Source organism: Scylla paramamosain, unplaced genomic scaffold, assembly GCF_035594125.1.
Source record: "Scylla paramamosain isolate STU-SP2022 unplaced genomic scaffold, ASM3559412v1 Contig130, whole genome shotgun sequence".
Lineage (NCBI taxonomy): Eukaryota > Metazoa > Arthropoda > Malacostraca > Decapoda > Portunidae > Scylla > Scylla paramamosain.
This window is the reverse complement of record NW_026973795.1, coordinates 87,501-100,000: the sequence shown is the minus strand read 5'-3', so window position 1 is coordinate 100,000 and position 12,500 is coordinate 87,501.

Sequence of the window (12,500 nt, the reverse complement as noted above, 5' to 3'; positions counted from 1 at the left end):
GCTGAAATCTTTGCTCAAACCTTTGCTAAAAATTCTACATTGGACGATTCTGGGCTTGTTCCTCCCTCTCCTCCACCCTCTGACAACTTCATGCCACCTATTAAAATTCTTCGCAATGATGTTTTCCATGCCCTCGCTGGCCTAAACCCTCGGAAGGCTTATGGACCGGATGGGGTCCCTCCTATTGTTCTCCGAAACAATGCCTCCATGCTTGCACCTTGCCTATTCAAATTCTTTCAGCTCTGTCTGTCAACACTACCTTTCCTTCTTGCTGGAAGTTTACTTACATTCAACCTGTTCCTAAAAAGGGTGACCGTTCTAATCCCTCAAACTACCATCCTATTGCTTTAATTTCCTGCCTATCTAAAGTTTTTGAATCTATCTTCAACAGGAAGATTCTTAAACATCTATCACTCCACAACCTTCTATCTGATCGCCAGTATGGGTTCCGTCAAGGCCGCTCTACTGGTGATCTTCTGGCTTTCCTTACTGAGTCTTGGTCATCCTCTTTTAGAGATTTTGGTGAAACTTTTGCTGTTGCCTTGGACATAATTATCAAAAGCTTTTGATAGAGTCTGGCACAAAGCTTTGATTTCCAAACTACCCTCCTACGGTTTCTATCCTTCTCTCTGTTTACTTCATCTCAAGTTTCCTTTTTGACCGTTCTATTGCTGCTGTGGTAGACGGTCACTGTTCTTCTCCTAAATCAATTAACAGTGGTGTTCCTCAGGGTTCTGTCCTGTCACCCACTCTCTTCTTATTATTCATTAATGATCTTCTAAACCAAACTTCTTGTCCTATCCACTCCTACGCTGAAGATACCACCCTGCACTTTTCCACGTCTTTTCATAGACGTCCAACCCTTCAGGAGGTAAACATATCACGCAGGGAAGCCACAGAACGCCTGACTTCTGATCTTTCTAAAATTTCTCATTGGGGCAGAACAAACTTGATATTGTTCAATGCCTCAAAAAATCAATTCCTCCATCTATCAACTCGACACAACCTTCCAGACAACTATCCCCTCTTCTTCAATGACACTCAACTGTCCCCCTCTTCTACATTGAACATCCTCGGTCTGTCCTTTACTTATAATCTGAACTGGAAACTTCACATCTCATCTCTAGCTAAAACAGCTTTTATGAAGTTAGGTGTTCTGAGACGTCTCCGCCAGTTTTTCTCACCCCCCCAGCTGCTAACTCTGTACAAGGGCCTTATCCGTCCATGTATGGAGTATGCTTCACATGTCTGAGGGGGGTTCCACTCATACTGCTTTTCTAGACAGGGTGGAATCAAAAGCTTTTCGTCTCATCAACTCCTCTCCTCTAACTGACTGTCTTCAGCTTCTCTCTCACCGCCGCAATGTTGCATATCTAGCTGTCTTCTACCGCTATTTTCATGCTAACTGCTCTTCTGATCTTGCTAACTGCATGCCTCCCCTCCTTCCGTGGCCTCGCTGCACAAGACTTTCTTCTTTCTCTCACCTCTATTCTGTCCACTTCTCTAACGCAAGAGTTAACTAGTATTCTCAATCATTCATCCCTTTCTCTGGTAAACTCTGGAACTCCCTGCCTGCTTCCGTATTTCCACCTTCCTATGACTTGAATTCCTTCAAGAGGGAGGTTTCAAGACACTTATTCATCATTTTTTGACCACTGCTTTGACCCCTGTATGGGACTGGCATTTCAGTGGGCATTTTTTTTATTACATTTTTGTTGCCCTTGGCCAGTGTCCTTCCTACATAAAAAAAAAAAAAAAAATAGTAGTAGTAGTAGCAGTAGTAGTAGTAGTAGTAGTAGTAGTAGTAATGCTATTTTTCATATATTTAGTAATTTTTTTTTTTCATATTATTATTTATATTTATATTTTTTGTTTTGTTTTGACATTCATACGAATGCTATAAAGGTGAAGCATAGAAATTTATTTGATTGATTAATTAATTTATATATCTATTTATTTTGATTTTTTAAATTAATTAATTTATTTATTTTTATTATTATTATTTTTTTTTTTTATGTCTCTATGATAAGCAAAGCATTATAGAATTTATGAAAGCACATATCCTCTAGAGTCTTGCCCTACAAAAGATTCTGTAAAGTAAAAAATAAAGGGAATAAGTGTCAGTGACGTTTGATGAATAGAGGAAGGCGTGGCAGAAATTACCATAAAACGTATATAAATGAAAATTTATCTTCCTCGTATTTTCCAACTTGCGTTTGCTTCTTGAAAATTTAACTGGGTGGGTCATATAGCAGACATATTGTTCTTTCCTCCATTGTAGTTTGTTTCCAGCAAGCCCCCTAAATAAAGTTTCTGTTTTTTTTTTTTTTTTTTTTTTTTTTAAAGAAATGAGGAATTACATTCTAACGCTGATCACTGAGCGGAGCGTAGACGAGCTGCTATCCTCAAGGACGTTACCTCTCTCTCTCTCTCTCTCTCTCTCTAAATAAGACTTTAAATAAAAAGAATATATATATATATATATATATATATATATATATATATATATATATATATATATATATATATATATATATATATATATATATATATATATATATATATATATATATATATATATATATATATATATATATATTAAAAGACAATGAATATCCTCTGGGGAAGGGGTGACAATCCTTATTTAACCCTTAATTTCAGTTGAATTTTGACAAGTCTACGTTAAAATGTTTCCATTTTTCTGCAGTGATAAAGAAACGTAGAGGGGTAGCTAATATATTTAATTGTTAATTGTATCTTTTTTTCTTTCTTTTTTTCATTTATTCTTTTATTAATTTTTCTTTTCATTGCTTAATTATGCATTATGCCGACACTGCAGGTTACAATTGCAGATATTGCAAGTATTTTTGACACAATACAAGTACATCCAGCTAAACTATTGCTACAGTATAGAGAGAGTATTTCGATTACATACCTTATTCTTCATCTTCTTTTCTTCTTTTTTTTTTTTAATAAATATAATAATAAATAAATAAGTAAATAGGTATTGTCAAATGAAATCGTCGAGATTACGCAGGGGTTTCGGGCAATACTTGGATGGGTGACTACACAAGCCTCATCTGTCTGAAAAAAAATAAATAAATAAAAAAAATAAGAATAAGAATAGGGAGAATGAACGAAAATTTTAAGTAATAAAGATAACAGTAAGAATTATTATAACAAGAATAAGAAAAATTACAATAAAGGAATATAAAAAAAAAGAAAGAAAGCATCCCATGTCTTTCTTCCTAATTGTCATAGAAGGGTGAATTCTTTTGTATATTTTCCAACATTTCCAATACAACGATATGAATGGGGGAAGAAAGAATAAGAATAATAGAAAGAAGGCCTCCCAACACCTAGTTCTCCGGTCTTGGCCAATTAGCTAACGGCGGGATCAGCGCAGTTAAGCAGGGGGTCCGGGAAGAACTTGGATGGGTGACCACAAAAGCCTCATCTCTCTGAGAATAGAAAAAAATAGCAATAAGAATGAGGAGAATGAACGAAAAACGAAAATAATAAAATAACAATAACAACTATAATAAAAAAAAGAAGATTAAGAATAAAAAGAACAAAAATAAGGGAAAAAAGTAATAATATATCTCTCTTGCTAATTGTCGTAGAATTATGAATGAAGGGTTAATTTTAGTGCATATTTTCCAACATTTTCAGCACAACAATGCAACAACAATACAGGAAAGAATAAGAATAAGAGAAATAAGCCCTCCCAACACCTTGTTCTCCGCTCTTGACCAATCAGCTGACGGCGGGATCAGCAAGGTTAAGCAGGGGGTCCGGGCAGAACTTGGATGGGTGACCGCACAAGCCTCATCTCTCTAAAAGTAGGATAAATAAGAATAAGATAAGGAAGAATAATAAAAAAAAATGAAAATAATAAAGATAACAATATTAATTATGACAAGAATAAGAAAAAAATAGAATAAAAAGAATGAAAAAAATAAGAATATCACAACTTTCTTGCTAATTGTCTTAGAATTTTAAATGACATGTCAGTTCTGCTGTATATTTTCCAAGATTTGTTATGAATGAGGGAAGAAAGAATAAGAATAAGAATAAGAATAAGAACAAAATGAATTAGACTAACAATAATGATCACATCTTTCATGCGGTGACTGCGTGGGCGATGAGCCTCACTGGACGTTTCTGACCAATCACAAGGCAGGGTTGGAGTCGTCGGGCCCACCCGATTCATATATAAAGGGATTTTGTGGGAAGCGCGGGCAGACTCAGCTGAGTGTTCGTTGTGAGTTGTTGTTACCACAACTATGGCACGTACCAAGCAAACGGCTCGCAAGTCCACTGGTGGCAAGGCGCCCCGCAAGCAGCTTGCTACAAAGGCAGCTCGCAAGTCTGCTCCAGCCACTGGAGGTGTCAAGAAACCCCACCGTTACAGGCCTGGAACCGTTGCTCTCCGTGAGATCCGCCGTTATCAGAAGAGCACTGAGCTGCTTATCAGGAAACTGCCTTTCCAGCGCCTGGTGCGTGAAATTGCTCAGGATTTCAAGACTGACCTCCGCTTCCAGTCCTCTGCTGTCATGGCTCTCCAGGAAGCTTCCGAGGCTTACCTCGTGGGTCTGTTTGAGGATACCAACCTGTGCGCCATCCATGCCAAGCGCGTGACTATCATGCCAAAGGACATCCAACTGGCTCGTCGCATCCGTGGCGAGCGTGCCTAAGAAGTCATCCACGAATGATCTTCATAACAGCAATATCTAGGCCCTTTTTAGGGCCAAACATCTCTTTCATTAAAGAATTTTCATAGACAATCTGTTTGGTTTTGTGGAAGAAAATATTTATTTTCCATCTTTCAGTATCAGGTATCGACTTTCAACTCAATATCCTTCCCCCCTTTTTTTTTTTTTATATTATTATTATTATTCCCTCTTCCATGGCCATATCTCTTTCACTTGGGAGAATTTTTATCTTTCTTTATCTCTATTTTTTTTTTATCTTTTCTTTATCTCCACAGAATAATAATCACGATAATAATAAGCATAATAATAATAATAATAATAATAATAATAATAATAATAATAATAATAATAATAATGATACAATAATTATTATAATAATAATCATAATAAAAACAACAATATTAATATTATTAATAATGATAATAATAATAATAATAATAATAATAATAATAATAATAATAATAATAAAAATAATAATAATAATAATATTAATAATAATAACAATAATTATAATAATAATGCATTTGTCTATATCGTATCTTTTTTCCTTTTCAAGTGTGGCTCCAATGGAGCCGGGTATTATTTTATACTGGCAGCAGTATACTGGCCGCCTGTTTACTTGGAGGAGGTATACTTGGTAACAGCCTTGGTGCCTTCAGAAACAGCGTGTTTTGCCAGTTCACCAGGCAGAAGAAGACGGACAGCGGTCTGGATTTCCCGGCTGGTGATGGTGGAGCGCTTGTTATAGTGTGCCAGGCGGGATGCCTCGGCAGCGATGCGCTCGAAAATGTCATTCACGAACGAGTTCATGATTGACATGGCCTTGGAGGACACGCCAGTGTCTGGGTGGACTTGCTTGAGCACCTTGTAGATGTAGATGGAGTAGCTCTCCTTCCTCCTGCGCTTCTTCTTCTTGTCGCCCTTGGCAATGGCCTTCTGTGCCTTGCCAGCTTTCTTGGCAGCCTTTCCTGATGCTTTGGGAGGCATAGTGTCGCCGTACTGCTGTGAGAACGAGTGTGCGTTTTCAAGTTTCAAGTTTCAAGTTTTTATTTAGAAAAAGGGGGGTGTTACAAGAAGGGGCAGTGTGTGTACCAAGACTGGTACACAGGGAAGAAAAAGTGAGGAGAAATAGAAGTACAGTGGGAGAAAAAAAGTTGCCGGGCGGTCAGGCTTGCTACTGTAAAGTAATGAGTGTCACAGGGCAGTACAAGAGCGATTTGTAGGGTGGAAACCGGAGTCCCCGGAGGAAAACCACCCGCACTGCTGTGAGATAGAATAGAGTGGGGGAGGGTTACATATAATATTTACATAACATTTACAAGTACGTTGCAATGACATAAAATATTTACAGAACATGAGTTCTTGGTGGAAACCTGAGTTAGCAGGTGAGTCGTAAAGGGCAACTAGAAGACACACATAAAGTAGATTGTTTGGAGAAGGCGGTGCAAGAAGAGGATGGTAAGAGAGATGCACTAGCTTAAGAGAGGTGAAGTTAGGGGGACGAAGGTAGAAGGGAGGAAACATCGAGAGGAGGAAAAAAGAATGCAGAGGGACACAGTAGAACCGTTAAGGAGTACATAATGCTTAAGAAGAAATAAGACACGAGGGAGCAAAAATTGTCACAATAGCTTGTACAAAATAAACATGAGAGTCAAATGCAGAGGGACACAGTAGAAACGTTAAGGAGTACATAATGCTTAAGAAGAAATAAGACACGAGGGAGCAAAAATCGTCACAATATCACGTACAAAATAAACATGAGAGTCACAGAACACGCGTGGATGTTCACTGTGCACTGTAACGATACACTCGATTATTTCGGGAGTCCTGCGACGGGGGAGAGGGTGGTGGGCAGGTGTCTTGGGCGCGGGTCGATGTCGGAGGTTCTAGGAGTCGCTGTCGGTGGTTCGGGGGGGAGTTCAAAGGGGAGGCCTTCGGCGACGCCTGCGGCGCCGTCAGCCCCAGCCAACCCCTCAGCTGTGCGTTTCCCGAACTCGGTCCCGCTGCCGGGGGCTGAGCAGGCTACCCCGGAGGACGATTACCCCTCGCCAGGACGTCGGCCGGTCCCTCGGCGACTCGGGGCGCGGGGGGGCGAGGGGAAGTTCGCGATGCTGGAACCACCACTGGGTATGCCGTCGGTGTCGCCGGGGGCGTCATCAGGCCTGGCAGATCTCTTAGTGGCTAGCTGCAGTCCACCACTGTCGTCACGGTACCTCTACTCTCAGAAGGAGAAGGACAGATGCTCGCTCTCTCTCAGTCAGCAGTCGGTGATGATAATGGCGTGATCTGCGGACAAATTATCTAGCAGTAAAAGAGTGCTTGGGGGGAGAGTGACTAATTTCTAGTAGTGATACAGGTAGATTGTGAATTTAATAGGGGAATGAGTTACGGAAATATAACATTCACCTGTATCGGGGTTCGGGAGGCGGGTCTTGCACTCGGCGAAGACTCCTGGGGAACCCGGCGTGTTCCCGGGGTAGAGCCTCGTCGTGCTGTGTCCTCAGCGCCTGGAACTGATCCCATTCCTCGGCATCCATCTGTTCCCAAACCCTGGCGGCCATATCGTGAAGGCGGACGTTCAGGGCTGGGAGGGATGCGGCTTCGTGAAGAGCAGCCGAGGTGACAAAGTCGTCCCATCTGGTGCCGAAGGCGAACCTCAGGGCGTTGTTCTGGACCCGCTGAAGCTTGCTGATGGCTGTTTTAGAGAGAGCATGCAAGGGAATAGGTGGATAAGTTAGAATGGGCAAAATCAAAGCCTTTATTAGGTGGAGCTTGAGACCAGTGGTCAGATCCCTGAAGCGGTACAGCCTGGTGAGGGCCGACTTCGCTTTTGCCACTCTCTGGGACACGTGTGAAGTGTACCCAGTTGTGGATATGGAGAGCCCCAGGAGGGTGCCCCTGGGGCTAAACTCAACCTCATCCCCATCCACTAGCAGTGGGGCGGGGGTCTTTGTGGCGAGGGGGACGACCTTAAACTTGGCCAGGTTTGTCCTGATCCTCCACTCCCTCTCGAAGGCATTGATGCGGGCGATCTCTCTGGCAGTGCGGGCGTTCGTCATCAAGCTGGAGCGACCTGGGTGGAAAATAATCTGGGAGACATCGTCAGCATACAGTAAATTGATACCAGCCTCTGAGGCTGGACAATCGCTGGTATAAATGCTGTACAGGGTGGGCGACAGCACACTGCCCTGCGGAACTCCTGTGGCGAGGGGAAAAGCTGGACCGAGGTGGCCCCCTACCCTCACCCTCGCCGTCCTGTCGTCCAGGAAGTCACAGAGAAGGCGCTCAACCGGTGCAGGCAGCCCCAGGTGAAGGAGCTTGTACTTCAGCCCAAGGTGCCAGACACGGTCAAACGCCTTACTCACGTCCCGCAGCACCAAGTTACAGCGGTACCTATTGGCCTGGTGTATGGCGATGGTCTCGGTTGCCAGAGCGATGGCATGGACAGTGCCCCTGCCGCTCCGGAAACCATACTGCGCTGGGTGTAGATGGTTTCCCGTCTCCAGATAGGTGCGCAGCCGAGCGGAGACAACCCTCTCCAGCAGCTTCCCCGGTACCTCCAGCAGGGAGATGGGGCGGTAGTTCTCCGGACGAGTCGGAGTCTTGCCGGCCTTAGGAATCATCCTCATCTCCGCCTGCTTGAATCCGTCCGGGAAATATCCTGCTGAGAGCGCCGCATTGAAGATTGCCCTTAATCTGGCTAGCGCCGAAGCTGGAAGATAAGAGAGTATAGTCTTGTTTATCTTGCTGCCGCCAGGGCTAGTCGGCTTGCCACATTTGATCGCGGCAGCCATCTCCTGAGCGGAAATAAAACAGTCCAGTGGGGAGGTACCTGTGAGACGGGCAGGATCAGCAGAGTCGAACGGGTAGGTTCTGTACACGGCATGTGCCATGTAATCCAGCACATGGTCATTGTCGTCAAAGTCGTCGTCGTAGTCCTCTCTGTACACACGGTCCCAAATGGACGTGAAAAGGTGTTCTTTTTCCTCGTTCGTGAACTTCTTGTCACCTGTAATGTCTATTAGGTACGCGTCTGGTCCTGTCGTTCTACCTGAGAGACACTTGATTTCTCTCCAAAACTTCCTGGGATCACGGTGGTTGGCAGCTAAGCTTGCCAACTTCCTCCCCCAGTGCGTCCTAGCTTCTGTTTGTCGCGAGTCGTGCAGTATAGCTTTAACATGTCTGTACTGCCTGTACTCATCGTAAGTCCAGCCTCTCTGGCTCGCTCTGTCACGTAGCGCCTGGAATTGAATCCGCAGCAGCTGCGTCGTTCGGGAGGGTCTTGGGGCGGACCTAATTTTGTGGGAGGTCAGGGGTATGTGTCTGTCAGCAGTGGTCTTGACTGTGGTCATCCATGTCTCTAGTGCTGCGTCAATGTCCTCCAGGGTGCCGTAGGTCACGTCTGGTAGGTCTGTCATCTGTAGGGCGTCGTCCTCAGAAAACGCGTCCCAGTTTACTCTTTTATAGTTATACCTCCTGACACTAGGGATGAGGAGCGGGGAGGTGGAAATATCGAGGATAGTAGGTATGTGGTCACTAGTCGTCAGAGGTCCAGGCGTGAAGGAGTAATGAAGAAAATTCACCCTGTTAGTTAGAGCTATGTCAGGAGTTGAGGCAGTCCGAAAATCAAAGTAGGTGGGAAAGAAAGGGCCGATATGGAGTGCAGTCTGTCGTCGAAGATAGTCTACTATGTCTCTCCCTACCTGGTTGGAAGTAGTGTATCCTAAATAGGGATGTCGGGCGTTCAAGTCCCCGACAAGGAAAACAGGTGTCTGTCTGCGGAGGAGTCGGAGGAAGTCAGGATGGGGAAGGTAAGGTCTGCGGGGAGGGAGGTAGCTGGTGGCAATAAGGAGGGGTCCGTCTATTGTTTCAATTTCGATAGCTAACGTCTCCGACAAAAAGTCGCCATGGACTTTGTGTCGTGTGTGAGACTTTATAGCAATTGCCACTCCGTCATTTATTTCGTTACTGACGTTCTGTTGGTATATCCTAAATCCAGGGATCTTAAGTCTAGTCTCGTCGCGCAGTCCGTGGCTGTTGATGAGAACAACGTCAGGGTCAAATTGTCTATATGTGTTAGTAAGGTCAAACTTACGTGTGTCCCAATGGAGTACATTGTGCTGGATTACTCGGAGACGGGGCATTATTCGCGTGTTACAGACAGCCTACCGGGGAGTAAGTCCGCCACAATTTGCCGGGGAGCCTTCTTTGCGCGTTCGTGGTCTTCGGTGGAGTAGATGGTCCAGTCCGTGAGGGAGTCTAGGTTCTCCTTCACGTGGTCTAAGACCGCTTCCTCCGCTCCTGAAGGCCCAGTGTGGCAGAGTACCAGTGCCCCATGACGGAGAGCATGGTTGAACTCCCTCCGGGTGTTGGGGGTCTTCCTCTTATCTGTCTTGGCCATGAAGCCAAACCTGATGACCTCGACGTCGTTTTGCTGGTCGTCCTCGTCCTCAGAGTCCTCTGAGGCTGAGGAGGCAGCGGAAGCGGAGTCTTCTGTGGCGCCTTGGGCGGTGGTGGAAGGTGTGGAGACTGGAGGTGCTGTGGGAGCGGCCAGGGAGGTCGCAAGGGAGACAGCCCTGGCGAAGGCATCCGGAGCTTGAAGAGGTGGCGGTGGAGGAAGCTTCACGTTGGGCAGACCATTCTCGGCAAGACTCGCTGAGAGAGTCTGTTGGAAGCACCCTGGAGAGGCCACATTGGAAAGATGTGCGTGAAGCAAGCACATCAATCCGGTCAGCGACTTGGTGGGGTCGATAGGTCCAAGGTTGGGGGGTTGGGGTGTGGCCGGGAGCGAGGCAGACGTCGTCTGAGCGAATGATACGCCTGGCTTGGTGCGAGCCTGGCGCATCGCCTCCTCCTTCTTCTTCAGGGCCTCCTTGCGGGTGGGACACCGCATGGCTCTGGCGCTGTGGTCCCCTCCGCAGTTGAGGCATGATTTTGTTGTGGCAGAACAGTTCCTGAAGGTGTGTTCCCGGCTGCCGCACTCAGAACACCGGACGTAATCCGCTGGGTGGGGGCAGCTCCTGGTGTGGTGTTCTTCCACGGCGTTGCACCTATTACAGGTCAGGAGAGGTGTGTATGTCTCCTGCCGCAACTGGTGCCCTGGCACGTGGATACAAAAAAGGTGCAAGCCTTCTGTCAGAGCCTTCGTGGCCATATCTGCACGCGTGAAGGTTATCTTCATGGTGGGTGAGCGAGGGAACTTGAAAACACCCTCCACGGCGGCCCAATCATGCTGGCTTCCTACTTCGTCGGCGATTTCCTCCGCCGTGTGCTCATATATAAGTTCGTCCAGTCCTGAGCAGATCACCGTGCGCTGTGCTCGGAGCTCAGGGGGCAACAGGGGGGTGAATCCATCACCAGACAGTCGAGCAGGCATGCCATCCTGGAAGATAGCATCGGCGTCCTTGTCTGTGGGTGTGAGAACCACCACAGCGTCACTGGCCGGTATAAGCCTAGTAACCTTGATGGTCGGGGCCAGGAGGGCGAGGAGGCGCCGGCGCACCCCAATGTCTCTGGGGTTGGGGTGTTTTATTCTGACTCGGCCCATGATGCCGGTCAGAGCCTGCGCAGCAGCCGCCTAAAAACGGGCTGGTCACCCATGCCCCGTGGCGAGGATTCCTTACGCCGGGGCACAGCACTGCACACTTGGTGTGCACTAACGCAGCCGGAGCTGCGTAAGAAGCACTGCACTGGGCACACAACACTAATACTTCACCAAGGTCTTGCTGCACAGCACTAACACACACACTGTTGGGGCTAATCCTAGGCACTGGGGGGAGCGGGCGGTCACCCGTCCAGCGCCTGACCGGAGTCGAAGCTTAACCCTGCATACGCACACTCGGGAGAACACTGCACTGGGGGCACACTTCACTTCACTACACAGACACTCGCTCACTTCGCAAACACTTCACTACAGTTTATCCATGCAAAACAATACACCCGCACTGTATGGAATGTCCTGGATGCTGGGGCATTCTATGGAGGGAGCACAACACTGGGGAACACTGTTGGTACACTGGGGAACACTGAAGCGAAAGACCGCTGAAGAGCAAACACTGTGCACTGGAGTTTGAGTCCAGGTCGCTGAAGGAATAAATCCGGAGCACTGGGGGTCGTGGAGTGTTTCTTGGTGGAGGAGGAAGGAAACCTGGATATCAGGGTCGCAGAGGCGCAGCGATGTGCCCAAGTGAAGCCTGAGCACTGCAGAGATGAACCCTGCCTCTCCCGCACTCAGTCACGCACTGAGTCAAGTGGAAGAGATGTGTGTAGTCTTCACTCCACGAGGTCTAGTTGCCTAGTGAGCCGCACAAGGCTGAAAGTGGGGCGGGCGGCCGGTCGCTGATTGGCTGAAAGCAATGCTCTCAGCCGAGTGCGAACAGCAAGAGGACTGGCCGAGGATTGTTCTTGTCCTACGGACAAGAACAGCTGGGCGGACGACAGGAGTGCGGTGCAAGACGTCTGTACTCCACGGCGGCTGAGTGGTCTCTGTGTGTGTGCGTTTTCTCAGTTGAAAAGTGGTATATATATTAGCGTGCCTACTCAGGATCAGGAGTCGCCACCTCAGCGAGCGTCCTGATTGGTCCAGACGCGCTCTGGGCCGATCTGATCTCGCGTATATATAGCCGTTTTTCCCAAAATTCACTACTTGCTCGCAGAGCTACCGACGAGGTTAGAGTACTCGCGCTCCTCATTTATCACCAACAACAACAACTACTACTACTACTACTACTACCACAACATCCATTATCATGTCTGGACGCGGCAAGGGAGGAAAGGTGAAGGGAA